Source organism: Macaca nemestrina, chromosome 1 (genome assembly GCF_043159975.1).
Source record: "Macaca nemestrina isolate mMacNem1 chromosome 1, mMacNem.hap1, whole genome shotgun sequence".
In the NCBI taxonomy this organism is placed as follows: Eukaryota; Metazoa; Chordata; class Mammalia; order Primates; family Cercopithecidae; genus Macaca; species Macaca nemestrina.
In genome coordinates this window covers 39986996-40014276 of record NC_092125.1, presented here as the reverse complement: position 1 = coordinate 40014276, position 27281 = coordinate 39986996, and the positions used below count along the sequence as shown (strand labels likewise).

General features: G+C 42.2%; 2 long non-coding RNA genes across 2 annotated transcripts in view; one reads left to right on the top strand and one right to left on the bottom strand.

Annotated features, from left to right (window-relative positions):
* Positions 1-27281, top strand: part of LOC105484539 (uncharacterized) — a 234987-nt gene that overhangs the window by 62571 nt on the left and 145135 nt on the right. The gene's annotated exons all lie outside the window — the stretch shown is intronic.
* LOC105484546 (uncharacterized) lies at positions 7577-11929 on the bottom strand. Its single transcript, XR_989042.2, has 3 exons — positions 11884-11929; positions 8028-8105; positions 7577-7672 (listed from the first exon to the last, which is right to left on the bottom strand). It is a non-coding gene; the product is annotated as an uncharacterized lncRNA (long non-coding RNA).

The following is a 27281-nucleotide window of genomic DNA, read 5'->3' as shown; positions in this document are numbered from 1 at the left end:
TCCAATGTTCTTGGGGCTTTTGTCAAAAATGAGTTGGCTGTAAGTGCATGGATTTATTTCTGGGTTCTCTATTCTGTTCCGTTGGTCTACGTGTCTGTTTTTATGCCGGGACTATGCTGTTCTTGTTACTATAAGGTATCTGTCTTTTTAAAAAGCCCACAGAAAATTTAATGTGCAGTCTAGGTGGGAAACCACTGAACCAGACCTTTACCTATTACTAGGTGATTCCTGTCCCCATAGAAGAAAATACACTGATTGTGACTGGGGATGAGGTGGGAGGCAAAGATACAAAAACCATCAGAAAGAGGCTCTACAGAAACCAGATAAATGAAGGCATATTTTCAATGACACCCTGTTAGTCTCCATATTCAACAAAGATCCTGTGAACCTTTCAACCCACACTATTGTATAAAATCCACATTTCAAGCATTAATGCCAAATTGTTTATTAATAGACTGTAAAAGTAAGGCTATTGTTTTAAAAATTTCTTTGATTTGAGTTTCTTAAATGGGCAAGAAAATTTCCTATTAGAGCTTTGTTCTGTTTCTTACATCAATGAGTTAGTGAGTCATTTAACCGAAATTCTTTTTTATCTTTAAAACAGAGATAATGATTATTTTAATAACTTGAAAGGCAGTTGTGAGGCTAAATTATACAAAGGCACTTTTCAAAGAGCTAAACATTGATATGTAGTACTATTGTTATTTACTATTATTTCATTACATTTTCATTCCACATATGACTTGACTCAGTGGGCCTTAGTCTTGTTTTTCAAAAGGAGAATTTGGGAAATTACTCTTGTTATTATAATCTATCTTCTTAATGTCCTTATTTTTATTTTGGTTAACATCCTCAGTAGCAAAAAAACTAGCAGAAGTGCTAAATAGGTGACCCCCACCAAGTGACTCACAAAGGCAAAGTATTGTAAAGGGTTCTTCTCTCCTAGGTTATTTAATAGTACTTTTTCTGACCCCATCTCTACTCTCATATTATATAAATACCCATTTGAAGGCCCATGGAAAAGTCAGTGATTTTAGTACACATGATCACAACAACAGAGCTGCCCACAGAGGGTTGTCAGCACAGAGTGAGAAGGTGAATACGAAAACACTTGGTAAACTATGAGGTGCTGGACATGGCAGCAATGGTGGTGGTGATGCTGATGGAGATGATGGTGTTAATGACAGTGACAAACACCAGTTTGCTAATCCTGCATAAATATGTAGGAACATGAACTACTGGTTCCCACTAGACTAATAGGTGTACCAAGGAGATAGGACAGCCTCAGTAAAAAGGATAAATCCTGTGGAGTGAAGTCAAGGACTGACCAGCTCTGACGATGATAGTTCTAGGTCTCCACCCCATCCCTCTCCAATCTAGGAAATGCCAAACAACTTCTATATAGCAGTCTTCATTGGGTTTTCTTCTGCATGTTACTGGTTTTTGTTTGTTTGTTTGTTTGTTTTTTGAGACGGAGTCTTGCTCTGTCGCCCAGGCTGGAGTGCAGTGGCAAGATCTCAGCTCACTGCAAGCTCCGCCTCCTGGGTTCACGCCATTCTCCTGCCTCAGCCTCCCGAGTAGCTGGGACTACAGGCACCCGCCACCACGCCCGGCTAATTTTTTGGATTTTTAGTGGAGACGGGGTTTCACCCTGTTAGCCAAGATGGTCTCAATCTCCTGACCTCGTGAGCCGCCTGCCTCGGCCTCCCAAAGTGCTAGGATTACAGGCATGAGCCACCGCTCCTGGCCTTTTTTTTTTTTTTTTTTTTTTTTTGTGAGTTGGAGTCTTGCTCTATCACCAGGCTGGAGTGCAGTGGTGCGATCTTGGCTCATTGCAACCTCCGCCTCCCGGGTTCAAGCAATTCTCCTGCCTCAGCCTCCCTAGTAGCTGAGATTACAGGCATGCGCCACCACTCCTGGCTTATTTTTTGTATTTTTAGTAGAGACAGGGTTTCACCATGTTGGCCAGGATGGTCTCGATCTCCTGACCTAGTGATCTGCCTGCCTCAGCCTCCCAAAGTGCTGGGATTACAGGCATGAGTCACCGCCCAGAAACACTGCATGTTTCTTCTTAGTTAGTTCACTAGAAGTTTCATTATACATGTCTCTTGCTTAACTAAGCTCCTCCTCTCACACCATCTGGGCAGGTTCCACTCTGGAGACCTCAGGATGGGACGCAAACATTGTCAAAGGGCGGAGTGCAGGAAGGCAGGAGCTGTGGTGAAGATCTGTTTACTGATCCTCAGGAAAGGTTCATGAATTCCTTGTTCTTACCACCAACTGACTGCTCATTCTCTAACAGCTAAGTGCTCATAGGAGAGCCGCACTTTTGAGAGGAAATCTGTGGGCTAAAACTAAAAGCCAGGACACTTGTTCTGAGTCAGAAACTAACTTTCAATGTGACTTGGAGGAAGTTAGTCTTAGGTTTCTCGCTTGGTAAATGGGAATAACAGTACCTATCTTTCAGAAGTTATAACCTAGATGTTCATAAGTTGAAATTTTGTTTACACTTGTATTTTAAGATTTTTAAAAAATGCTTTAAGCAAGACATATACTCAGACATAATCCTCATCATTCACTTCCTGTTGTTTTCCCAAAGTATTGTCTAACTCAAAGCTTTAGTGAGGGGATACCTTGAGGTAATAAATGGAATGCCCAGGGGTTCATTCACTCCTCTAGCAAACATTTCACTGCTTACTAAATCCCGGAACCTCACCCAGTGAGGCCCTGGGGTTGCCGGGAGGAATGAGATGCCATGGCCACCCTGGTGGAGTTTCCAGTTTTGTGGGGGAAGGCAGACAGAAAAGCACTGGAAATAGCAAACTAACACAGGAAAGAAAACCAAACACCTCACGTTCTCACTAATAAGTGGGAGCTAAATGATGAGAATTCATGAGCACAAAGAGGGGAACAACAGACACTAGGGTCTACTAGAGGTGGAGAGTGGGAGGAGGGAAGGAGCGGAAAAGGTAACTATGGGGTACAGGGCTTAATACTGGGTGATGAAATAACCTGTACAACAAACCCCCATGCCACGAGTTTAGTTATATAACAAACCTTCACATGTACCCCTGAACCTAAAATAAAACTTAAGAAAAAAAGTACATGCAGTTACCCCAAGTGCTCAGAGCAGGCAGCTGCAATTCCATTTTGGTTTGAAGATTTAAAAGACTTCATAGGGGAACAGGGGTGGGAAAAATTGAAAAAATTGGGTTACAAACTAAACCAATGTGAAAAATTTATTAACTTTCCAAAGAAGTTCACTTGTAGTTTTTTTTTTTCAAATATAAGAAGTATCATTATCTCTTTTTTAAATATGGGGAAAGATGGTACTAAAATTATGTGAACTATATATAGGGTCAAGACAAAGAAAATCTTGGCAGCCTAACTCCTAGTGAATGCTCTTTACATTAAACAGTGCTCCTCAATTCTTGTACCTGCCTAAAAGCTGCCTTAACTTCTTCACCTCTCCTCTCTTTCACATTCGTATATCACCCTTCTCTGGGACCTTTTTTTTTTTTTTTGGTGAGAGAGAGTCTTGCTCTGTCACATAGGCTGGAGTGCAGTGGCATGATCATGGCTCACTGCAGCCTCAAACTCCTGAGCTCAGGTGATCCTCCCACCTCAGCCTCTTGGGTAGCTGGAACTACAGGTGTGTGCCACTATGTTCAGCAAATTTGTTTTTGTTGTTTTGTAGAGATGGGGTCTCACTATGTTGCCCAGGCTGGTCTCAAGTTGTCTCAACTCCTGGCTCAAGTGATCCTCCCACCTCGGCGTCCCAAAGTTTTGGGATTATAGGTATGAGCCGCTGTGCCCAGCTTCCTCTCTTTTTTTCCCCATGCAGATGTGGCCCAAGTTGTGCCCTTTTTCTCCCAACTCCATCACCTTCCTTTGACTCCCTCTGGGTATTCCTTTCAGGCTAAGCAGGTGGCTGGCTGTGAAGTCAGGGAAAACAGTCACTCTCTCTAGCATCACAGCTAGTTGGGGCCTATGGCCATCCCACGCTGGTCTTATCTCTGAGGATTCTTCTGAGAAGTCCCATAGCTTCAGTAGCAGGTTTGACTGACTCAAGGGACGATTCTTTTGTTTCTTTAGGTCTCAGTGGCTCCTCTCCCAAAAGAACTTATATTGGATGGAGAAAGCAGAATCATCTCTACCTTGAGTGACCATTCCCGACTCTAGAGGGTGACTTGATGTCATTCCTTCTTCTTCCTTTTTTTTTTGACAGAGTCTTGCTCTGTTGCCCAGGCTGGAGTGCAATGGCATGATCTCGGCTCACCGCAACCTCCGCCTCCTGGGTTCAAGTGATTCTTCTGCCTCGGCCTCCCAAGTAACTGGGATTATAGGCATGTGCCACCATGCATGTATTTTTAGTAGAGATGGGGTTTCTCCATGTTGGTCAGGCTGGTCTCGAACTCCCAATCTCAGGTGATCCACCCTCCTCGACCTCCCAAAGTGCTGGAATTATAGGCGTGAGCCACCACACCTGGCCTTGATTTTGTTTCTTAGCCTTTAAGGCCTAAAATATTTATTATCTGATTCTTCTTCTTCTTTTTTTTTTTTTTGAGATGGAGTCTCACTGTATCTCACCCAAGCTGGAGTGCAGTGGCGCAATCTCGGCTCATTGCAGCCTCTGCCTCCTGGGTTCAAGCAATTCTCCTGTCTCAGCCTCCAGAGTAGCTGGGACTACAGGCATATGCCACCACACCCGGCTAATTCTGTATTTTTATAAAAATACTAGAGAAGGGGTTTCACCATGTTGGCCAGGCTGGTCTTGAACTCCTGACCTCAGGTGATCCACCCACCTTGGCTTCCCAAAGCACTGGGATTACAGGCCTGAGCCACCGTGCCTAGTTATTATCTGATTCTTTATAGAAAATGTTTGTCAACTCTGTCCTTCTTTTTCCATTTCCTTCTTGTTCCTCTTTTTCCAGGAAGGAGTTGAGCGTCAGCGGAAGAAGTTTATAAAACCTGCCTGAATGCCCCAAAAACTCCCCATTCTCTTCATGTGCTGCTAAATCCAAAATGTCTTTCTTTAGAAGGCTGAATCAGATGTGAAGGCTCTCTTCAATACTCTAGACCAGTGCTGCCCAATAGAACGTTGTGCAATGATGGGAACGTTCTACAACTGCTGCTGTTCAGTACGGTAACCACTGGCCACATGAGGGTATTGTGCATTTGAAAGATGGCCAGTGTGACTGAGAAACTGAATTTTCAATTTCATTTAATTTTAATTAACTTAAATAGCCACATCTGTCTAGAAGCTAGTTCATCAGACAACATTACTTGTTCAGAGAATCTGAACAAGTGTCAGACTAATTCAGAAGGGAAGCAAGAGAAATTTTGGTGGTCAGCAATCTGAGTTCCTACAAAGAACCCTGATTTTTATACTGACTAGTTTTAAAGTTTGATTTGCTTATTTTGATTCTAATCAGCTTAGCAAACATTTATTGAGTACCTATTATGTTTCAGACATTTGCCCAACATTTACATATATAATGGTAGCATAGGTTCCTGATGTCAAGAGCTCTGAGTCTAGAAGTGAGATAACAAATTAGGCACTTATTCCCCAAAGCAGGAGTAGTGTTTCCTCAGGTGCCACAGCTTTTCTTATTCTTCTCTCTCTTTTTTGTTTTTTTTTTTTTTTAGAGACGGGGTCTTTATCTCGTGCTCAGGCTGGAGTGCAGTGGCTTGATCTAGGCTCTCTGCATGCAATCTCAAAATCTGGGGCTCAAGCTGTCCTCCCACTCAGGCTCCCAAGAAGCTGGGACCACAGGTGCACGCCACCACACCTGGCTATTTTGTTTATGTTTTGTAGAGACAAGGTATCACTATGTTGTCCAGACTGGCCTCCAACTCCTGGGCTCAAGCAATGTTCCTGCCTTGGCCTTCCAAAGTGCTGGGATTATAGGCACAAACCACTGCACCCAGCCAAGTCCCACAACTTTCTTCTCCCAGGCTGTACTGTCTCTTTATAATGGCGGTCTTGTCCCTTGCTTGAACCTTCACTTTCTCAATTCTGGAACCTTCTACATTGCTCAATGCTGCTTCTACATCTTGTAGATTCCTTATTCTGGGTGCTGGAAACTTCTTCCTCTAACAGTGGAGATTTTTTTCCAGAGAACTGCTCTACCTGCCTGTTACTGGCTGATACATCTCTGACCAAAACAACTGTATACAGGACAAAACCTCAGTTCTTCAAGGTCAGGGTAGGAAGACAGAGGTAAGAGATCCATAAATCTGTACTCTCCCCAAGCCACAAGCTGTCTCTTTGGATTAGCATAGAGTGGCAAATGGCCATGGGGCATGTCCCTTGGGTCCCCTGAGTCTTGTGGAACTGGATTAGTGACCTAACTGTGTTAGGCCCTGCTGCAGGCAGTGGCTTTCTTTGGAAGGACATGAGGTGGTGTGAGAAATCACACAACTTGTTGTGAGACCGTAGGGGCAGATAATGCCTCATCTGCCTTCATCACAATGTTTGAACCTTAATCCTTTGATGATAGCTTTGCCACAGAATTTTTTTAAATCTCTGGACATTTTTCCAAACTCTGTTGAATTTCATTTTGCTGACTTCATCTCATCTTGTGTGTTCCAGGTACTGGTGTCTGATAATTCTATTAGAGCAAACTTTCTCTTGAGGTTTTGGGGAAAAGAATGAGACATTCTTCATATTGACTCTGTTTAGAGGGAGATAGGACATGAGTCCAGGAGTGCAAATGGATAGACAGATACAAGAGAATGCTTTGTCTTTGAGCAGATCCCAGAGTGTCATGGGCATCGGGTAGGGGATGGAGCTTGAACAGAAGCCTGGTGAAGAATTATCTGCTCCCTAACCCCTACCCAGGGTCACTGCAGAGTGAAATTCTGGCCCATGGTCTGTCTCCCACATGGTCAGCATGGCCTCTGTGGCAGACTGCTTTGGCTTTGCAGGTGCAAGGTTTCCCGTGAGGCCATGCTGGAGAGCATCACCAGAAATAATTAAAAACACCCTTGGCCTATTGTCATGGTCACTCGTGAAGCCAAATGGAGAAGGAATGTGAGGGAGTAAAGTGTTGAGGGGGGCAGGGAGTGAATGGGAAAGAAAGAATATGAAAGGTGCCATCTGGGTGAGTTTGGGCCCATTCACAAGAATGCAGCAAAGTGCAGAGAGGTGGGGGTGTCTGCATGAACCTGAAACAGGCTCAGATGACTGTTAATTTATTCTGTCAGAATTTCCCCATCCAATCAGTGACCTTCCAAAGGAAGGGCTATATTTTTGTTGAATGTATTTTCAATGTATAGTATATTTGTTTTTAAAGCTAAATATATGTGTGTATTTTTAAAATCAACTTTTAAATGTAATTTGAATCTTTGCTAAGTCAGAAGACATCTCCTGAGTGCTCCAGGGTAGAATACATTTAGTAGGTTTTTATTAGTACAGTAATAAGGGTGAATAGCTGAAAATGAATGCTTGAGGTTTGGAAGGTTGTATCCTCTCCTGAGTTTCTGGAGCATTCTGTTACAAGATTATTACAACCATTACCTTGGTTTCAGCTTCCTAAGAGCCAATGGTTGAAGAACTTGGGCTGTTTCACCTTGGGCAGGCTAAGGGATGACCGAATTTCATGAAGAAATATAAACAACAATAACACACGGCTTCAGATTTGCTCAGGCCAAATGAAGAATAAATGAGCTGAAATAGCAGCAGAGAGAATTTTGATTAAAACAAAACAAAACTCACACACACACATACATTGTGTCCTTTACTGCTCTAGTCCTGGCAGACTCTGTGGGTGAATCCAGTGTTTTCAGAGGGACAAAAATCTGTGACGATATGGGCAGAGGCAGGTAAGCAAACTGAATGCCCAAGATCCAGCTGATGCTGTTTCTAGAAGGCTCCTCCTTTCCCTTTCTGACCTTACCCAGCCAGAGTTGAAGCTGCACCTTCTTACAGTAAATACCAGCAAAGCTCCACCTAACAGGGGCTTCCCAAAAGAGTACCCTGGACAGAATACGCCAGCCCATAGCGCAAGTTCCATTTGACTTACGGCATCCTGGACTTCCCTCAAAGTAGTATGTGCTTAGAAGACACTTTCTCCCCATAGACAACAGAAGTCCTCAGTGCCCTAAAAACATGTGAAGAATGTCAGGAGTCCATCATGTGTCATGGGCTGAGCCTCCAGAGAACTAAGTTCTAACCTGGTTATGTTGTGAACTGGCCATCAAGCAAAGGTGAGTAGCCTATCCTCTATGAGCCTTGCTATCATCGCCTGTATCACGAGGGATATTTGACTAATAATCTCTAAGATCCTTCCCAGCACTGACATTTTATAATTCTCTTGTAACTTGTGCTTTCCCTGTTCTACACTTAAGTCAAGGTTCCAAACAGGGTCACATTAAGAATGATCATTGCTGTGCCACGGCCTCCTGCATCCTCCACCCTCTCTGTGAGATCTCTCCTTTAGGTTTTATCAGGAATCCTCAGGAATCTTTTGCATGTGCTCACATGATCCCACACAGACTCTGCCCCATGAGGGTGCTGATGTCTGCCAATGCTGCTGTCACCATGTCCCGAAAGATATAGACAGTTACAGTCTCAGAAGAATTCAGGATCCCCCAAATGCTGCTGTATTAGCACAGAAGCAGACAGAATGTTGCTCCTTCCCACTTTAGTTATGTTTTCTCCCCTGGCATCAAATTGTGCTGTTTGCATCTCCCCTAGCTTCTGAAAACTGGCTATTGCAGCTTCAGTGTATAGTTTTTTGTTTTGTTTTGTTTTGTTTTGTTTTACCTGGAGCCAAGAGAGGAGCCCACTGACGTCTGAAGTACCCAAGCCCGCTCCGCTCCAGGATGTAGACTCCCGCCACCAAAATCCCCTTCCAAAGTGACCCTTGCCCCGCCTTTCTGTGACACACAACCAGACAGGTCTGAATTGCTGAAATGAATGCTATTTAGGCTGAACCGGGGGGACCCTGATATGCTATTTAAAGAAAAAAGAAATGAGAAATCACAGGAATCTTGAAGCTATTCATCTTGAGGACCATTCACGGAAGCAGCGAAATTAAACACAGCATCCTTCAATATATTCCCTCCACACGTAAGCTTGGGCTATTGTTCCTTCATAATGCCAATTTACCTCTGGGAGTTTGAGAGGCGGGTACTCATGTCCTCTCAGCACAATCACCAAAGCACTGCACCAGGTATCAGGAGGAAACAAGAATAAATCGATTGTCAGGAAGCCTGACGGTTGACCCAAACACAGCAGAGCTACGGAAAATTGTTTTGGAAAGTATTTCTTACATAGCTGTTTGCAGTTGTTCAACCTGATTCTTAGACTGGACTGGAAGAGGAAAACCGCTCATTCATCTGAGAAGCCTTCGTGTTGCTATTTTATTAGGGACAGAAACATGAAGATAAAAAATCCATGGTTCTGCCTCATTTTCTGCTCCCTCCTTGACTTTTCTCTGCAAGTCTCAAGCACTCTTTATGCTCTATGGGCAGTCATCAATAGGAGAAAAGACTGATTTGATTTAAACTCACAGCTTCCTTTTAAAGGGCTCCTTCCTGCTCGCCTGCTCATTTGATTAACTGGGGGCACAAAGAGGGTAGGAAATCCAAGAGGCAAAAGTGAAGGACCCCAAATAATGCATGCAGAATCTTTAGTGGTGAACTGTTGGGCTGGAAAAATTGTCAACGTGGAATCTAAAATGGGTTCTCTCATTTGTAAGATCCTTTAACCATCCTACTTCTCTTAATAACCATGTGAGCTATCCCAAAATAGATTTGCTATTAGAAGACCTATTAGAAGACACAGAGGGTATTATGGATGTGTGTTTAAGCCACAGTTTGAGCAAGATTGCGTTTCTGTAGAGTCATGATCTATGAAAACTTTCTGGTTGAATTGTTCATGTTACTAGTAAATGAATTTCTTTTGAAGAGAGTGTAGAAGAAGCTGTGGAGGAATCCTGCCAACAGCAAGAGTGAAGATGAAGCTCTATTTGAAATGAGGAAAGGGTCAGACCTGCCACCGCAGAGCTAGCCTGTTCTTATGGATGAAAGCCAGCTTCTGGGCCTTATTCATTCATTCACTTTTCATTTATTCGCCCATCCATCCACTCCACACATACTTCCCGAGCCCCTACTAAATGCTAAGCACTGCAAGTCTTAGGGACAGATCAGTGAACAAAATAGACAAGCTTGCTGCCTTCTTGGAGCCTGCAGCCTGGAAAGGGAGTCAGACTAATATGACACAAATAAATTATGTAATTGTGATCATGGTAAGTGTTAGGAAGGAAGAACATAGGGTGCTATGAAAGCAAATAGGAAGAGTGGTGAAGGGTCAGAAAAGTTTCCATGAGGAAAGCTGAAGGGTTAGCCAGATGAAGGGGAGGGGAGCCTGGGGAAACGATTTAAGCAGGAAATGATCCATGACTGAAGGGAGAGGCAGGCAGATGTGTTGTGTGAGTGCGTGTGTGTGTTTGTGTATGTGAATCTCAACGAAATGAAATCATCAGTAAAAAGCAAGTAAGCAAAACTCAGTGAAAAGAAGGGAAAACAAAATACAAATCAACCCCAGTAGGGCAAGAATATGCTCCTAAAAGTTGCCAACTGTGGTGGCAAGAGAGTGAGTGCAGGGTGCCCTCCACTCAGGCTAGCTTCCACCCTTCCCACATTGAAAGCAAAAGGCACTTTGTAGAAGGATGGCGTTGTCTTTCATTACCGAATCTCCAAATGGTACACTGAATCAGATGGATGCTGTGAATTCTTTATACATTTGGTATGGTTATCAATGAGTAGAATGGCAAAGTTGGAGGTGGATATAAAACTAAAATTACTGAACATCAATGTTGAGGCAGGCAAATGGCTAGGCACTTTGTGGCCATTATTTAAATAGTCCTGCCAGGTGGATAGTACACATTTTATAATCAAGAGAGGAACTGTAGTTCTGGGAAGGTAATTAAAGATGAATGAAGATCAACACACTCAAGTTGGTCTGGCTTCCATGTCATGGAATTTCTGCATTGCCACTCCGTTTTGCAAGCTTAGAAGACCCCTGTTATGGTTTGAATGCTCATCCCCTCAAAACTCCTATGAAACTTAGTCCCCAGTTTAGCAGTATTGAGAAGTGAGGCCTTTAAGAAGTGATTGGGTAATGATGGCTCTCCACTCATGAATAAATTAATCCATGTATGGATTAATGGAGTAATGGGTTATCATGGGAGTGGCATTAGTGGCTTCATAACAGGAGGAATAGGCCAGTTGCTGTGGCTCACCCCTGTAATCCCAGCATTTTGGGAGGCTGAGGCAGGAGGATTGCTTGAGGCCAGGAGGTTGATACCAGCCTGGGCAACATAGCAAGACCCTATCTCTACAAATAAAAACTTTAAAAATAAAAATAAAAATAAAAAGGAGAAAGAGGGACCTGAGCAAGCACACTCAGTTGCCTTACCATGTGATGCTCTACACCAGGTTGGGACTCTTTAGAGGGATCCTGTCCAGCAAGAAGGCCCTCATGGAATGCTGAGCCATGCCCTTAGATTTCTCAGCCTCCAGAATTACAAGCAGTAAATCTCTTTTCTTTATGAATAACCCGGTTTGAGATATTCTGTTATAAGCAACAGAAAATAGATTACCGCAAACCGATAGAAGTCATGTGGTCCCAGTCAATGTCCTCCTCCGAAAATAACAAAAATAACAGAAAATAAAAAATAACAACAACAACAAAAAAACCCAGAAAATAACAAATTTTCTGGAGGAGGACATAGAAGCTTACAAAGTTTGAGGGATTCATGTAAGGCTGGAATTATGGCAAATGTAAAGTGGACCTCTGTTTTCCCATTACTAATCCACACATCTTTTCTGTTTCTTACTGTTTTATAACTCTAGTTAAAAACACACACTTACTTGTGAATCATTAGGTTGCCAGAAGTACATATACATTCGTTATTTTTCTTGAGTTGTACCATTTTTTCCCTGAAAACTTCAATGTTGAAATATGTAGTGAGAACGTCTTTTCAAAAAACAAAAACCCTACTATATAATACATTTTGTAATGAGGCAATCATACTTTTATTATTTTTGTATTTTGAACTTTCATAAAGCAGGAGATGTTTGTGTTGGACAACCAACTTGTGTTGTACCTTTTATATGATATTATATTATAATATAAAAGATATATTATATTATATAAAAGGGAAGGAAAAACAAAGAAGAAGGGGAAAAAATACAAATCAACCCCAGTAGGGCAAGAATATGCTCCTAAAAGTTGCCAACTGTGGTAGCAGGAGAGTGAGTGCAGGGTGCCCTTCACTCAGGCTAACAAGAGTCTTGAGGGGATGAACATTCAAACCATAGCAGATGTCTCCTAAGCTTGCAAAACAGAGTGGCAATGTAGAAATTCCATGACATGGAAGCCAGACCAACTTGAGTGTGATGATCTTCATTCATCTTTAATCACCTTCCCAGAACTACAGTTCCTCTCTTGATTATAAAATGTGTACTATCCACCTGGCAGACTATTTAAATATTAAATGAAATAACAATATTCTATATAAAATTATATATATTCTATATTATATAACAGTTGGTTGTCCAGCACAAGCATCTCCTGCTTTAAGAAAAGAGGAATATAGTATTCATCTAATAAAATGGAAAGTCCTAAATAAAGTATGTTTAATTTGTTAGCTTCTCTAATAAAATCTCATATCCAGAATAATATCTTGGTCCATACACTGTGTCAGTGAAATAATACCATAGAATCAGAAGATAGAAAATGGTAACCAGTGCTCCATTAGGGAAGAATTCTACATTTGCGACCACAGAGTCACTCCTAATTGGTTTTGACTTCAGACATATGATTTCACTCTTTTGGCTTCAGATTCTACATCTGGGAGATGAAGGGATTATAGCTGATGGTCTCTGTACATTCCCCTCTAGCTTTCAAGTTCAGTAAGATAATGGGTCTTGAAGGTATACTTACAACCAGCCCATCCTTTCCTTCTTGGTCAATAAACCCCAACTGTCATTCTCACCTGCTGGTTGTCTCTTAACTTCAATTTCCCACTCTTCCCTATAGGATCTTAGAAATACTAAAGGGAACATCTAATATTCACAATTCCTGGGCCTGAGCGCCCCCTGGGCACATAGAGATAAACTGCTGTAGTCCTGGAAGAAATCAGGGCTCTGGGAAGCCGAGGCCTAACTAAAGTTCTAACCAAATCCCTGAACTTCCCTGTTTGTACTATGAGAAGAGAACTGTGGGACTTTCCTGACTTGGGCAGGAAAGGAGCTTGGAAGAATGAGAGGGAATGGGTGGCAAGCTCTATCATCAAACAGGTGCTGCAGGGGGCTCTGCAGGGCTGTCCCCCAACAGGTACATTTGGAAGGGAGGGAGATGAGGTAGGGACTTGGCAGATGCTGCCCAGTGGACATAAGTTAGTGGCCACACAGTGAGTGTACAGGGGCTAAAGGGCAGCCACTTGAAAAATTGTGCTGTTCAACTGAATAAGCTCACAAGGAAAAGATTACTAAATATCAATAGTGTTGCCTGCATTGTTCTCCAGTTCCAATAAATATTAGGCATGCATTTCAACAGAGATTTTGTCTTTGTGTATTTACCATTTTTGATGCTTTCTTTCATTTCTTTTACTATTTTATATACATACCTTCCGCGTTCATAGGCCATATTACCATTTATTTTAAGCCTGTTAGGATATGGCTGTCCTGTAGTGAGGCACTTTTTGAGAAGTAGAGTATGTGCATGAGCCTGCATATGTGTGTGGTTTGTATGTGCTGCGTATGCTTGTGTCTGTGTGTGGTATGTGTGTGTGGTGTACATGAGTGTCTTCATGTGTTCCTGTGTATGTATGTGTTGCATGTGGTGATGTGTTGGGTGTGCACGTTTGTGTGTGTGTATGTGTGGTATATGTGTTTCTCTGGGTCTGTTCATGGTGTGTCTCTCTGTGTGTGTGTTTGTGTTATGTATGTTTGTGGCTCTGTGGGTGTTTATTGGGTTGTGTATGTGTGTAGTGTGTATGTTTGTGTGTGTTGTATGTGTGGTGTGTGTGTCTCTGTGTGTGTTGTGTGTATATCTGTATGTGTGGTGTGTCTCTCTGTGTGTGTGGTCTATCTGTGTGTATATTTGTGCTGTGTATATTTGTGACTCTGTGGGTGTTTATGTGGGCTGTGCATGTGTGTAGTGTGCATGTTTGTGTCTGTGTGTGTCTGTATGTGATGTATGTGTCTGTGTGTGTATTTGTGTTATGTATGTGTGTGGCTCTGTGGGTTGTGTATGTGTATGAGTTAACTCCCGTGTGCAGACTGCAGCCCCTCAGGCCTAGACTCTGGGCTCTTCTCTCAGGCCTTAGCATCCATGCCAGGCAACTGCGATTTCTCAGGCACTCCTGGGAACTGCGCCTTGTGTCCCAGAGAGCATGTGGAAAGCACTTTCTGTGGCAGGTGTCTGAGAGCCTGCAGGGTCGCTATGTGCACAGGGTGTGGCACTCAACAGCTCTGCAGAGGATGAGTGTCTGTGGTTATCAGCAGAGTCAGTGCACTGAAGAGGCCATTATCACAGGCACCAGAGTGCATGAATCATGGGATATGTCATTTTCTATTTTAGAAAGAAAAAGAAAACATCTCTTGAGTGAATCAATCAATTCTCATTAGGCCCATTCATAACCACATTGCCTGGTCCTCTTTCAGGAGCTAGAAGAGGTGGCGCGCATCCAAATCCACCATTCAATCCATAGGCCTTTGCCCCATTTTCTGGCCCCATTTCCTTGCTTGATGTGTGCACACAGCTCTGCCTCATGCTGTGAGTGGGCACACCTCCTCCGTGTCCCTCAGTCGGCCTCCTGCCCCCTGACTTGGGTCACAATCAGGAGGTGAAGACACTTTCTGTAAGCCACAGCATTCCAGGTTGGTGTAATTTTCTGTTTAAACTCATAATGAATGAACTCTTCTAACATTCATCCAGTAGGTGTGGCCACACGCAGGATTAGGCATTCAAGACGCAGGGAGGATTAGATAAAGTGGTAGTTAAGAGCATAGGCTTAGAATAAGATGGAACCTGTTCACATTCCTTCTTCACCCCTTCCTCTGTGACATGGGACAGACAAGGTAACTTCCTGAAGGCTCTGCTTCCTCATTTGTCAAATGAGCACTTACCTAACTGTGGTGCTGTGAGGCCAATGACAGCTGAAAGTGCCAGCAGTGGTGTGGATGGTCACTGAACTTTCATTCCTGCCTCTTGCTGGGCGAAGTTGGAAAGCTGAGTACCATGATTCCCAGGCTCCTTTGCAGTCGGGGTTCTAGATGCAAGCTGTCTTCTGCCAAGTAGAGGCACTCGGTGCAAGATGTGCAAAGCAGAAGCTGCACCCCTTTGCAGCCATTTTGCTGGCCAGCAAAGCTGGGGAAATGTAAGGTTTTTCTGCATCGGAGCTCCAGAGTCCATTCTCCAGCTTCCTGGGTATTGAGAGGCAGGAATTGTAGCAGAAGCAGCAGTCACTTCTGGAGTCCAGCACAGCTCCAGAGGTGCCCTAGAGGTGGCAACTTCCCTGGTGGTTCATTTCTGTACTGCTTTGTGAGCCCCAGCCTAGAACCTGCTTCTTCAGCCCTTCTAACCATTTTCCAAGTACCTTATCCATTGAGTAAATCCCTTCCTACTAAATATAAGTGAAGCAATTTCTGTTTCCTGCAGATAAAACTAATCCTAACAGATAAAACTATTATTATTTGTATACAGAAGAACAAGTTAAAGTAATAGCAGCTGCCACATATTGGTTATACCATAAGTCCAGATTTTTATAGATGGTATCTAATTTCATTCTCCCAGAAAAGTCACACAGCCCCTAAGGGGCCAATCAGAGTTTGAACCTAGATTTCTCTGCCACCAAAGGCCAAACCATTATACTCCTGTATTCATGCTCTGAAAGAGCTCACAGGTCAGGACGGATGCATTTTGGTGAACAAATGGCTACAGTGCAGTGAGAGAGATGCTGAAAAAAACTGTGGGCCCAGGCCTGTGGAGCCCAGATGAGAAAGTGTCTAACTCTGCCTAGCCTCGGAAGTCCAAGATGGAGTCTGATTCCCACCTTGGCAAGGAATCATGACCTCCAGGCTCCTTAAGATGTTGGGGACCTCTGCCTTGAAGTTCCAATGTCCTGTTTCTCAAGAAATCGTGATTTAGGAACTCCACAGAAGGAAGAAAGAAAGGGAGAAATGAGAGAGGGAGGGAGAAAGCAAGGCAGGGAGGGAGGGAGGGAGTCCTAGCCTGCAGTGACATTTGGCTACCTGGAGGGCTGAACCCTTTGGCTCCTATTCTCAGCTCTTTTACCCAGGCTTTCAGGTACCATGGTTTACTCATACACCTGGCCTTGCCAAATTGTACCACTCCTCACCCTTTTCTAGCACCTGGAAAATGGGTTTGCCTTTATTTGGTGGTTTCCTTTTAATGTCTGTCTTTTCAGGAATTGAGATAATTTTTCCTTCATTCTAATTTAAAGGCTTATGAACACATATAAAAGCTTAGGAGTACCAATGTGTTTCTGAAAGGTTTGTTTGTTTGTTTGTTTTGAGAAGGAGTCTCACTCTGTCACCCAGGCTGGAGTGCAGTGGTGTGATCTCGGTTCAGTGCAACCTCCGCCTCCTGGGTTCAAGCAATTCCCTGCCTCAGCCTCCTGAGTAGCTGGGATTATAGGTGCCCACCACCATGTCTGGCTAATTTTTGTATTTTTAGTAGAGACGGGGTTTTACCATCTTGCCCAGGCTGGTTGAACCCCTGACATAGTGATCCACCCGCCTCGGGCTCCCAAAGTGCTGGGATTACAGGCGAAAGCCACCACACCTGGCCTGAAAGGTCTTTTAACACTGAAAAAAACAAAACAAAACAAACAAAAAAAAGAAACCAAGACTTATTCAGCCACATCTCTAAATGAAACGTGTATCCCAGCAAACAATCATAGATGGCCTCCCTTATTAGGGACCTGGAGATCCTAGGCTATAGGAAATACATATCCTTTGCATTTGTATGCTTTAAATTTACAAAAGAATTTTTAGTTGTTTTGTTTTTTAACTCTCAACTGATTTTTTTTAAAAAAGATACAACTGATTGTTTGATCTGCTGCCTGCAAGATGTTTAGAATAGGCACACTATTCCCGTTTCAGAGGAGTAGGTTGAAGCCAGAGTCCCACACATCTAGTAAGTGACGGAGTTAATTGATGACTCTGAATTAGTGCATTTCCCTGTTTTCCTTGAAAGTAAACCTTTCCCCAGAGCTGTTGGAATAAAAGGCGTGGGGGTCTCTTTTTTGCTCTTCCTCTGCCTACCTGAAGCATATGTGAGGAGCTGGCTCTGTTTCCCTGGCTAGAACTTGGAGCAGAAAGTCCCGACCTGTGGCGTCAGCCCGGAAGTGGAAGCAGGGTCCTGTGGAGGAGGTGGTTCCAGATGTAGGGCCTCTGATTTCTTGCCTCTCAGCTCCCTCAGTTTCAGGATTTGCTACCACCTCCTAATTTCTAGGTAATGGCCTTGTAAAATTTTATAAATTGTATCATCAGGAGTGATGTGGGTAGGTTTTATGTCCCCACCCAAATCTCATCTTGAATTAGAATTCCCATAATCCCCAGGTGTCAAGGGAGCGACCAGGTGGAGGTAATTGAATCATAGGGGTGGTTTCCCCCATGCTGTACTCGTGATAGTGAGTGAGTTCTCACGAGATCTGATGGTTTTATAAGGGGCTCTTCCTCCTTTGCGCTCCTTTCTGTAGTCTGGTGAAGGTGTTTTTCTTCTGCTTCGCCTTCTGCTATGATTGCATGTTTTCTGTGAGGCCTCCTGAGCCATGCTGAACTGTGAGTCAATTAAACCTCTTTTCTTTATAAATTACCTAGTCTTAGATAATTCCTTACAGCAGTTTGAAAACAGACTAATACAAGGAGCCTAAACCTTGAGCACATTTTCTAATTTCTAGACCCTGGGTAACTGGCTCCTCTCTCCACATTTAGCCCCATGTGCATGGTCAGACCCTTAGCAGAGCCCTGGGCATGGGGCCAAGGAATTGCAGAAGATTCTGGCCCCAGGACAACTGTTAGATGATTTCAGAGAGCTAAAGACCACCACATATGTGCACCTCAAATAGTTTCAGGACACACAGGACCTGAAATACCACAGTATTTTATAGAGGACACAAAAAGGGGGCTTAGAAATTATTAAGCCTTCAGAAGAAGAGATGATAGGAGAGAAGTAACAGTGGAGATAATGAAGCATTTGTAAGATAATGATCTCAAAAAGTACAGATAGTACTTGCTGATTTCAAAAGCTTTCTCACCTATATTATTTCATGTAATTCTCAAAGTAATAGTCTAAAGCTGGGTGCTGTGACATGCACCTAAAGTCCCAGCTACCTAGGAGGCTGAAGTAGGAAGATCATTTGAGCCCAGAAGTTCTAGGCTGTCGTGCGCTATGAATAGCACCTGCACTCCAGCCTGGGCAGCACAGCAGGACCCTGTATCTTAAAAAAAAAAAAAAAAAATAGTAACAGCCTTGTGAAGTAGGCAGAGCAGACATTACCATGCCAGCGTAAAAGACAAAAAGCCTGAAGCTTGGGGTTGAGGTCTTCTGATCCCAAATCTAGCTCTCTGATTAAAATTAGGAGCAATATTGTATATACCACCACCAATTAAAAAAAAAAATCTAATGTCCCAATTACCTGATTCTGGTTTCTACCTGCTCAGTCTCCTGCAAATTCCCTCTTGATTGGTTCTGGGAGTCCCCAAGAGGTATTTCACATGTGTGCTCAGGAACAAGGCCACTCACAAGTTTTCCTTCTGAAGGCTTCCCTGGTTCTGGGGCGCTGATTAATGTCATACTGCCTTGGGTCACTGCCCAGACCCCACTGTTGACCATCACCTCCCTAGAGCAGTCCTCTTTCCTATAGCCACAGGCCCCGCCCTTTCTCTGGTAGCATTTGCTTCCATTCCCCAGGCTGTCAAGGATATTTGTGTGGCCTATGGCAGAACAGGAGAGAGTGGCTCTCTCTTCGTGGAATTACACTTGGTTAGAGGCTCCCAAAGCCGTGTTAACATGCTTCCAATGTGAGAGAGGTTAACTCAGACACCTAGGTTAGCTTTTATCTCTCCAAGGGGAGGGCTTGGGATGGATGCATTTAATAGCCATGCAATTCTGTAAAGTTCCACTCAGTATCTTTGTTCTGTGCTTTATTCCTACCCTCTCAGTCTCTGTCAGTCTCTTAATCAGTCAACTCAGGAACCAAATGGAGTAAAGTGCATATTTTGGGTGGATTCTTTGTTGCTCAAAACTGAGGAATCAAGCAGAGTTGGACAACTCATTGTTCCTTAATCTCTTAATGCTACTGTTTGGGTACAGAGGAACTCTTGTCTTAACCTGACACGTCAGTGTAGTTTGAAGTACTCGCAATCCAGTGACGAAGAAGATGGGCACAGTTCCTGCTGCCTTGGATGTTACAGTCTGAGAGGTCGATGGTAGCGTGCCTGCTTTCTTTAGGATGAATGTTTCGTGGGAAGCTTATCTAGATTATTCACTCTCCTCCCACTCCCCTACCTCTATCCTCCACCCACACTCCCAATTTACAAAAAAAAATTTTTCTAACTGAATTTTTATTTTTAGATAATTGCCAATTAATGTGCAGATGTAAGAAATATAGAAAGATCCTTTGTATTACTTATCCAGTTTCCTCCTGTGGTAAAATCTTGCAAAATTATAGAATAATATCACAACCGGGATATTGACATTGACACAGTCAAGATACAGAACAGGCCAGGCACAGTGGCTCATGCCTGTAATCCTGGCACTTTGGGAGGCTGAGATGGGAGGATGGCTTGAGCCCAGGAGGTCGAGGCTGCCGTGAGCCATGTTCACACCACTGCACCCAGGCTGGGTGACACGGCAAGACTTCGTTTCAAAAAAAAAAAAAAAAAGAAGAAAAGATACAGAACATTTCCATCACTACAAAGATACCTCATTTTGCTGTTTTATACCCACCTGCACCTCCCGCCTCACCACTCCATCCCTGATCCCTGGCAACCACTAACCTGTTTTCTATTTCTATAATTTTGTCATTTCAGGAATATTGCATTAGCTGAATCATACATCACGTGATGTTTTAGAATTTTTTTTTTGTTTTGTTTTTGTTTTAAACTCTGCATAATTTCCCAATTCTCTGGAGATTCATTGAAGTAGTTTTGTTTCTCGCTGAGTAGTATTCCCTGGTATGGATGTACATGTGTTCTTCCTTAATTTGGATACCATACTTGTATGAATACAGCCAAAGACTGCAAAGACACTTTAGTAGGCCCTGTCCTTGATTCCTTGTTTTTCTGTCAGTTAATATTCCCAGGTTCTTTTCAGGTGAATACTGAAATTTACATAGATATGCATCAAACTTTGTCTTGCTAGCTTCAGCCTGCCAGATACTTCTGCCACTTGAGTCTGTCACTTAACATACTAGGCACCTCTCCCAGTTTTGTGTCATCTGTGAGTGCGATAACATGTACTCTCAGAACAAATTTGATATGCAAGTATTGAAGAGGACAGGACACAGGCACAACTCGCCTTCAGACTAGTATAGTACACTTAAGCCTTTTTGGACTTAGTTGCTTAGTGAGTTAGGAAGCTGCCTGTGTTCCCACATCTTGCCCATGAGACCATTGTGAGAGCTTTGGAAAAATGTTTTGCTCAGATCCAGCTACAGTACATTACCTGTTTGGTAATTCTACCAAAAAAGAAAATCGGTGCTTGATGGCAGTTGCTCTTAATGATCTCCGGTTGATGTCTAGCATGTGGTGCCTGTTTGTAATATTACACCATCTGCCTCAAGCACTTAGCCTGACCTTTTTCTTATACTTCCTGCTCTGAACACAACCGAAACAATTATCTTTGTTGTCCTTAGGATTTTTACAAATCTCAGCTTTTTCTGAAACCATTATTTTGAGGTCTTTGTTGTATCTTTTGTGCTTTCTTTTAAAATCTGAGTGCCCTGGACAGCCAAATTATTAATTTCTCCATATTATTTTCTGCATGTACACACACACATACACACAAAGAAGATTGAATTATTTATGTTTATATTAACAAAACATTTAATTTTTACAATCTTCTAAGCCCCTTGAGATGTCTTGTCTTTTGGAGTTATTGACCACAGGATCATTCTTTTTTTGGTTTATTTTTATGAAATCCACTTTACTAAAGTTGAATATGTGATTAATTCTTCCTGGAATTCTCTTTCTTAACTACTAGGTTGGTGCAGAAAATCCCGCAATTAATTTTGCATCAACCTAATATATGGTCTTTAAGACAGCATGGCTACCTTTCACCACTCTCAAGAGGCCTAGTTAAGAAGTGAGCTTTGGAGTCATAAATCTAGGTTGGGCTTTTGGGTTCTTTATCACTAGCTACGTAACCTCTTTAACCCTCTGTTTCCTCATCTGTAAAATGTGAATAGTTTCATAGGATTGGGAGGATTAAAAAAGGTAATTCTCTGCATATAGTAAGTACTCAATAAATGTTAGCTTTTATAATTAAAGTATTAAAGTATTTATTACTGTGATCAAACATGTTAAGTGCTCAATAAGTGTAAGCTATTGTTATTTTATTTATTTGTATTTGTTTATTTTGAGACTGAGTCTCGCTCTATTCCCCAGCCTGGAGTGTAGTGGTGTGATCTTGGCTCACTACAACCTTGGCCTCTCAGGCTCAAGTGATCTTCCCACTTCAGGCTCCTGAGTAGCTGGGACCATAGGCACCTGCCACCACACCCAGCTAATTTTGGTAATTTTAGAAGAGATGGGGTTTCACCATATTATCCAGGCTGGTCTCGAACTCCTAGGCCCAAGCGATCTGCCTGCCTTGGCCTCCCAAAGTGTTGGGATTATAGGCATGAGTCACTGTGCCCAGCCAAAATTATTTAATTTTATTTATTTATTTGTTTATTTATTTATTTATTTATTTTTGAGACAGAGTCTCGTTCAGTCGCCCAGGCTGGAGTGCAGTGGCTCCATCTCGGCTCACTGCAAGCTCCGCCTCCTGGGTTCACACCATTCTCCTGCCTCAGCCTCCCTAGTAACTGGGACTACAGGTGCCTGACACCACATCCGGCTAACTTTTTTGTATTTTTAGTAGAGTAAGGATTTCACCATGTTAGCCAGGATGGTCTCAATCTCCTGACCTCGTGAGCCACCCGTCTCGGCCTCCCAAAGTGCTGGCATTACAGGCATGAGCCACCGCACCTGGCCCTTTTATTTTTATATGAAGTATCACATTCATTTCTTTATCCATGCTTAGCCCATATCTGAAATCATGTTTTGCTACCATACCTTTCTTATTTTCTCCAGAGATCAGCTGGAGACATTTACCATTATTGTTATTCTTTCTGTTTCAACACCCAAGATTCTCCATCATACTGGCTATGAGTTTTATCTAAATCTTTTCCTCTCTCCTCATCAAATGTTAATGTAAAGCCCTCTTGATCAGTTAATGAACCTCCTGTCAAACTCTCTTCCTGTTCTGTCTCTTGGCAAGAGCCCATTTCTCTATTATTATAAGCCATGGTCTAGGAAAATCAAACCTGTTTTTCAACTTGTTTATGAAGTGTGCACTTCCCTTTCAGTATTAAGGTCAATACTTCCGACTGGAATGTGAGATAAAATGACCTTCAGTGGATCGTAAGTGGATGACTGTTTGGCATTTTGTTTTTGATTTCACAGTCATCTGAGATACACACCCAAATTTCCTTGTGCTGTATTGTCCCTCTCTATGAGGGTCAGTGGCAGTGGGTAGTGGTCAACAGGCTTGGGGACTCTTGGCAGGCTCCTGTATGTTCCCGACACCTGTGTCAAAAAATCAACAAACCTCCTGAGATTCCTGCTGGGATCTTACTGCTCAACACCTTTTTCACCTGGCTGGCCTCCTTGCTGGCTCTTAAGTATGGGCATGGCTCTGCCTTGGGGTGTCTTTCACCAGATATGCGCCACTATCCTCAAAACCTCATCTACATGCCCATGTCCTATGTTTCAGTAAGGTCTGCCCTGACCACCCTAGTTAAAATTACAAGCTGCAGTGCTCTGATCCCACTGTATCATGTTGCCTATCTTCTTTACGCAGCTGAGTTTTTCTTCCCATAGCAAATATCACCCTCTAATATATTAAATCACTAACTTATTTATTATAGTTATTAGTTATTGTCTAATACTCCCACACACAAATTGGAATGCAAAATCCATGAGGCAGAGACCTATGTATCCTGGGCACTTAGACAGTTCCTAATACTTATAGATGTTCAGTAATTGTCTAATGATGGATTACAATAGGACCCACAACCTGCCTTTTTTATTTCCTTTATTAAGTAAAGTTAGACTTTTTCTAAGTATAAAATAAAATTGCTTGAAGTAAAAATTTGAAAAAAAATCATAGATAGTAAAAATAAAATTAAACAGAATCCTACCACTCAGAGGTAAATACTGATAGCCATTTAAGTACTCCTGAGCAAAAGGAACAAAGCTGGAGGCATCACATTACCTGATTTCAAATTATAGTACAAAGCACGAATAACCAAAACTGCACAGTACTGGCATAAAATGGGACACAGATGAACAGAATAGGGAATCCAGAAATAAATCATGCATTTACAGTCAACTCATTTTTGACAAAGTGTCAAGGACATACACTGGGGAAAGGACAGACTCTTCAATAAAAGGTGCTAACAGAACTGGATATCCACATGCAGAAGAATGAAACTAGACTCCTATCTCTTGCCATATGCAAAAATCAACTCCAAATAGATTAAAGACTTAACCTTAAAACCTGAAACTATGAAACTACTAGAAGAAAACATGGGGAAACACTCCAGGGCATTGGTCTGGCAAAGATTTTGAGTAAGGCCTAAAAAGCACAGGAAACCAAAACAAAAATGGACAAAGGGGATTGCATCAAGCTAAAAAGCTTCTTCATATCAAAGGAAATGATTTGCAAACTACCCATCTGACAAGAGATTAATAACTAGAATGTTAGGAGCTCAAATAATATCAAACAAACAGTCCTATTAAAAATGGGTAAAACAGCTGAATAGACATTTCTGAAAAGAAGACATACAAATCGCCAATGGGTATATGAAAAAATTCTCCACTAGTCATCAAAATAATGTCAATTAAAACTACAATAGGATATCATCTTACTCCAGTTTAAAGGGCTTTCCTCCAAAAAACAGGCAATAACAAATGCTGGAGAGGATGTGGGGAAAGGGGAACCTTCATACACTGTTCATGATAATGTAAAGTGGTACAGCTGCTGGAAAACAGTATGACGGGCTGGACGCAGTGGGTCATGCCTGTAATCCCAGCACTTTGGGAGAGCGAGGTGGGCAGATCATCAGAGGTCAGGAGTTTGAGATCAGTCTGTCCAACATGGTGAAACCCCATCTCTACTAAAAATACAAAAAAATTACCTGGGTGTGTTGGCAGGCACCTGTAATTCCAGATACTGGGGACGCAAAGGCAGGAGAATCACTTGAACCTGGGAGGTGGAGGTTGCAGTGAGCTAAGATCACACCATTGCACTCCAGCCTGGGCGACAGAGTGAGACTCTGTCTTAAAAACAGTATGATGATTCCTTGAAAAACTAAAAATAGAACTACCACATGATCCATCAACCCCAGTGTTGTATATATATCTGAAATAAAGGAAGTCAGTATATCAAGCAGATATCTGTACTCCCATGTTTATTGCAGCACTATCCTCAATAGCCAAGATATGGAATCAACCTAAGTGTCCATCAATGGATGAATGGATAAAGAAAATGTGATACATATACACAATGGAATATTATTCAGCCATAAAAGGAATGAAGTCCTGTCATTTGTAACAACATGGGTGGAACTGTAGGACATGATGTTAAGTGAAATGAGCCAAACACATAAAGCTAAAAATAAACAAACTCATAGAGATAGGGAGTAGAGGCCAGGCACGGTGGTGCATGCTTGTAATCCCAGCACTTTGGGAGGCCAAGGCAGGCAGATTGAGCCCAGGAGTTTAAGACCAGCTGCCTGGGCAACATGGTGAAACCCCATCTCTACAAAAAATATTAAAAAATTAGCCAGTGTGGTGTTGTGTGCATGTAGTCCCAGCTATTCAGGAGGGTGAGGTGGGAGGATCACTGAAGCCCAGGAGGTTGAGACTACAGTGAGCCAAGATCATGCCACTGCACTCCAACTTAGGCAACAGAGTGAGACCCTGTATGAAAAAAAGAGAGAGTGGAATGATGCTTACCAGAGGTTAGAAAGGGTGGTGGGGAGGAGGGATAAAGAGGGATTGGCTAATGGGTACAAATATACAGTTAGAAGGAATAATATCCAGTGATCATAGCATAATAGGGTGACTATAGTTAACAATCATTTATTACATATTTCAAAATAACTAAAAGAGTGAAACTGGAATGTTTCTAACACAAAGCTGGAACTACAGGCATGTGCCACCACGCCTGGCTAATTTTTTGTTTTTATGAGAGACAGGGTTTCGCCATGTTAGCCAGGCTGGTGTCAAACTCCTGACTTCAGGTGAACCACCTGCCTCGGCCTCTCAAAGTGTGAGATTACAGGTGTTAGAAACATTCCAGTTTCACTCTTTTAGTTATTTTGAAATAGTATTTGATAAAATTCAACAATCATTCATATAAACATTCTCAAACTAGGAGTAGAAACGAATTTTCCCAACCTGATAACTATCATTTAAGAATAATCTACAGCTAATATATTCATGTTGAAAACTGTTATCCCACTAAAATCGGGAATAAGTTGAAGGTTTCCATTCTCACCAGTTCTACTCAATTTTGTACTATACTGGAGGTCTGATATGGTTTGGCTCTGTGTCCCCACCAAATCTCATGTCGGATTGTAATTCCCAGTGTTGGAGGGGGGGCCTGATGGGAGGTGATTGGATCATAAAGCAGTTTCTCATGAATGGTTTAGGACCATTCTTTTAGTGCTGGTCTCATGATAATGATAATGAGTGAGTTCTCATGAGATCTGTTGTTTAAAAGAGTGTAACACTTCCCCCACCCAACTCTCTTCTTCCTACTTTTACCTTCTCCCTGGCTACTCTCCCTTCATGTTCTGCCATGATTTTAAGCTTCCTAAGGCCTCCCCAGAAGCAGACACTGGCATTATGTTTCCTGTACAGCCTGTAGAACCATGAGCCAATTAAACCTATTTTCTTATAAATTACCCAGTCTCAGGTATTGGTTTATAGCAATGTAAGAATGGCCTAATACAAGGTCCTAGCCTTGGAAAGGAAGAATTAAAACTTTTTATTCACAGATGATGTGGTCATTTATGTAGAAAATCATTAGAAATCAACAACAACAACAAAAAGCTACTAAAACCAATAAATAAGTTTTGCCAAGTTGCAGAATACAAAGTAATTTGGGATTTTTTGAAAATCAGGATTTTTGAAATCTGATAGAAAATCCTGATTTTCAAAAAATCCATTGTATTTCTATATATTTGCAATGAAAAACTGAAAATTAAAAAATAGAAAAAAGTGAAAATTAGTTTTAATGCCATCACCTGAGGTAACTTCTGCTTACATTTTGGTATTCTATTTTACACATGCATTGAATCATATGTATTCAGAATCATATGACACACATTCTTTAGTTGCTGTTTTCCCTACTAATCAATAGATCACATGTATTTTTCTCTTGTAGAACATGAATGCATATAATTAACATGGATATATCACAATGAAACCGATTAATTATCTCCCTACTCTAGCACTTTTAGGTTTAATTTTTTTTTATTTCTATAAAAATGAGAAACAACCTTATGCTGTATCTTTGTCTATAGTTATGGTAACTCACAGGATAAATTCTCCAAAGTGACATAACACATATTTTTTTTGTTTAGATGGAGTCTCACTCTGTCGCCCAGGCTGGAATGCAGTGGCTTATTCTCAGCTCACTGAAGCCTCCACCTCCCAGGTTCAGGCATTTCTCCTACCTCACCCTCCCCAGTAGCTGGGACTACAGGCATGTGCCACCATGCCCAGCTAATTTTTGTACTTTTAAAAATATTTATTTACTTTTATTATACTTTAAGTTATGGGATACATGTGCAGAACCTGCAGGTTTGTTACATAGGTATACACGTGCCATGGTGGTTTGCTGCACCCATCAACCCATCATCTACACTAGGTATTTCTCTTAGTGCTATCACTCCCTAGCCTCCTAACCCCCAACAGGCTCCCAGTGTGTGATGTTCCCCTCCCCATCTCCATGTGTT